This window comes from Pristis pectinata, chromosome 39 (genome assembly GCF_009764475.1).
Source record: "Pristis pectinata isolate sPriPec2 chromosome 39, sPriPec2.1.pri, whole genome shotgun sequence".
Classification (NCBI taxonomy): domain Eukaryota; kingdom Metazoa; phylum Chordata; class Chondrichthyes; order Rhinopristiformes; family Pristidae; genus Pristis; species Pristis pectinata.
In genome coordinates, this window is record NC_067442.1 from 4,590,724 (window position 1) to 4,594,051 (window position 3,328).

The 3,328-nt window shown below is 54.1% G+C and overlaps 1 non-coding gene across 1 annotated transcript; it reads left to right on the plus strand.

Annotated features, from left to right (window-relative positions):
- Nucleotides 1-2,392: 2,392 nt before the first annotated feature.
- trnan-guu (transfer RNA asparagine (anticodon GUU)) lies at nt 2,393-2,466 on the plus strand. The gene has a single exon. It is a non-coding gene; the product is annotated as a tRNA-Asn (tRNA).
- The last annotated feature ends 862 nt before the right edge of the window (nt 2,467-3,328 follow it).

Consider the following 3,328-nt stretch of genomic DNA (forward strand, 5'->3'; position numbering starts at 1 on the left):
GAGGTGACCTTATAGAGGTGTATAAAACCATGAGGGGCATCGACAGGGTGAATGCGCACGGTCTTTCCCCCCAGGGTTGGGGAATCAAGAACTAGAGGGCACAGGTTTAAGGTGAAAGGGGGAGAGATTTAAAAGGGGTAACTTCACCCGGAGGGTGGTCCGTACATGGAACGAGCTGCCAGAGGAGGTGGGTGAGGCAGGTACATTAACAATATTTAAAAGACACTTGGACAGGTCCACGGATGGGAAAGGTTCAGAGGGACATGGGCCAAACGCGGGCAAATGCGACTAACTGGGATGGGAATCTTGGTCGGCAGGGACCTGTTGGGCTGAAGGGCCTGTTTCTGTGCACTGGGACTCTATGAGTGTGTGTCTGTCTGTATCTGTGTGTGTGTGTGTGTGTGTGTGTGTGTGTGTGTGTGTGTGTGTGTGTGTGTGTGTGTGTGTGAGAGAGAGAACGTGTGTGTGGGTGTGTAGGTGTGGGTGTGGGTGTGTGTGTGTGCGTGGAGGGATTTCTCGGGAAGCCTCTCGGGGGACGGGGATCTCCTGTCCCGTGGAGAGGCCGGGAAGGTCGCGACCGTGCTCCCCAGAGCGAGGCAGGTGAGGGAGAGATTGAATTGGGGCGTTCGGCACTGGGGAGGGGAATTTGGGGCAGAGTAAATCAGGGAGGGAGAGCTTCAGGGGGTGCAGGGGAGGGTGGAAGACCAGTAGGAATGGGGAGGGGGGTGGTGTGGAGAGGAGGGGGTGAACTTACCCCAGAGGGGGTGGGGGAGAAGTGCAGGAAAGGGGAGGGGGAAAGGAGCAGATCCAGTAGGGGAGAGAGCAGGGGGATCTGGTCAGATTATAACCCCCTTTTCAAACTCTCTGTTCTCTGTGGAAGTGAGATTGAGGTATGGTGGGGGGGGGGGGGAATGTGGCAGAAAATGAGGGTGTGAAAGGGCCAGAGAGTGGCAGAGATAATCAAGGGGAACAGCATTATATTCGTACAGAGAAGGACAATAACATATGAGAGAAAGAGAGGGAGAGAGAGAGAGTTGGAGTGAGAGAGGGGAGAGAGAGAGAGGAGGGGAGAGGGAGAGAGGGGGGCAATGGGGAAGTGTTGACAAGGCCGGACACACTCAGCAGGTCAGGCAGTCACTGTGGGGATAGAAACAGAGGCCACCCTTCTTCAGGACTGGGAAAGAGAGAAAACAAGTTGGTTTTAAGTTGGAGACAGAGGAGGAAGGAATGGATAGGGTAAATGGATTATCTGTGGCAGGGTGAGGCCAGGGTTGCCGTGAGGATAAGTCATCGTTGATATCATCTGGTTGGTAGTTTACTGAGGGAAGTTGAAGGGGGGAGGAGAGAGAGAGAGATGTGGTGGGGGGGAGAGTGAGAAGGAGAGACAGACAGAGAGAGGGAGAAAGAGACAGAGACAGAGAGGGAGGGGAGGAGTGAGAGAGAAGGGGTGAGAAACAGAGAAATGAGAGGGAGAAAGAGGGATATAGTGATAAAGAGAAAGAGAGAGACAGGAAGAGATGGGGAAAGAACAAGAGAGAGAGAGAGGGATAGACAGGGGAGAGAGAAGCAGAGAGAGGCAGGGAGCGAGAGAGGGAGAGAGTAACAGAGAGAGACGGTAAAGGGAGAGAGGGAGACAGAATGAGAGGAGGGGGAGATAGAGAGCGAGGGAGAAAGAGAGAGGGAGAGAGGGTGACAGAGAGGGAGGGAGGGAGGGGAGAGAGAGAGAGGAGAGAGAGGGAGAGAAAGAGAGGGGGAGAGGGTGACGAAGAGAGAGAGAGGGGGGAGAGAGGGAGACAAAGAGGGAGAGAGAGAATGGAAAGAGACAGAGAAAAAGAGTGAGAGAGAGTGAGGAAAGAGAGAGGGAGGAGGGAGAGACAGAGAGAGAGAGAGAGAGAGAGAGAGAGAGAGAGAGCGTAAACAAAGGGATGTAAACCTTGTGAAATGCGGGGACAAACCCCAGGTCAGGGAGTGCTGAGAGAGCCCGACTGAGCCATTATCACAGACACCACAACAGGAATCTGCAGATAAAAACGAGTTCACTGAATCTGAATGACTCCGGACGCCTCACTGTGCCCAGATCAGAGGTGAGGCCCTCTCACCTGCCCCTCACCTGGATCCACCTGCCAGCTCTTGCCCCTCCCCTTCCCGATCACTGGCTACCTCCCCTCTTCTCTTTCAGTGCAGGTGAAGCGTCTTGACCAGAAACATCGTCTGTCCGTCCCCCCTCTGCCTGACCCACTGAGTTCCTCCAGCTGTTAGTGTGTTGCTTCAGATCCCAGCATCTGCCGTCTCCTGTGTGTCTCTGGGAGGTGAGCTGTTGTTCCCCGGCGTCACCCAGAGGGCTGGGATCTGGAGTCGATTGTCAACGCAAAGTGTTACCCTCCTTATATGTGTCCCTGTGGCGCAATTGGCCAGCACGTTCGGCTGTTAACCGAAAGGTCGGTGGTTCGAGCCCACCCAGGGACGGTGAGCGAAGGTTTCGGGCAGGCAGCGGTAGTGTAGCGGTCAGCGTAACGCTATTACAGCGCCAGCCACCCGGGTTCAATTCCGGCCGCTGTCTGTAAGGAGTTTGTACGTTCTCCCCAGGGCTTTCCTCCGGGTGCTCCGGTTTCCTCCCACATTCCAAAGACGTACAGGTTAGGGAGTTGTGGGCGTGCTACGTTGGTGCCGGAAGCGTGGCGACACTTGCGGGCTGCCCCCCCCCAGAACACTCTACGCAAAAAGATGTATTTCACTGTGTGTTTCGATATACGTGTAACTAATAAAGAAATCTTATGTTGAGAAGGCCACAGGACACCAGTGGAGTAAGCCGTGGGGTGGCTGCTGTTTCCCTGAACAAAAATATAAGAGGAAGTTCCCCAGGACGTTGCAGTGGGACGGAGCGTCTCAGTTCCGTGGAGAGATGGGAGGGGCTGGGTCCTTTCTCCCTGGAGCGGAGAGAGGCTGACGGGGAGACCTGATAGATGTGGAAGAGATTGAACGGGGCGGATATGGTAAATTGGTTTATTACTTTTGCATGTCACCGATCCAGATCAATTCATCATTGAGGTAGTACAAGGGAAAAGCAATAGCAGAATGCAGAATAAAGTGTCACAGTTACAGAGAAAGTGCAGTGCAGGCAGACTATAAGGTGCAAGGGCCACAACGAGGTAGATTGTGAGGTCAGGAGTCCATCTTATCGTTCAATAGTCTTATTACAGAGCTGTCCTTGAGCCTGGTGGTACGTGCTTTCAGGCTTTTGTATCTTCTGCCTGATGGGAGAGGGGGAGAAGAGAGAATGTCCGGGGTGGGTGGGGATCTTTGATTATGCCGGCTGCCTTACCGAGGC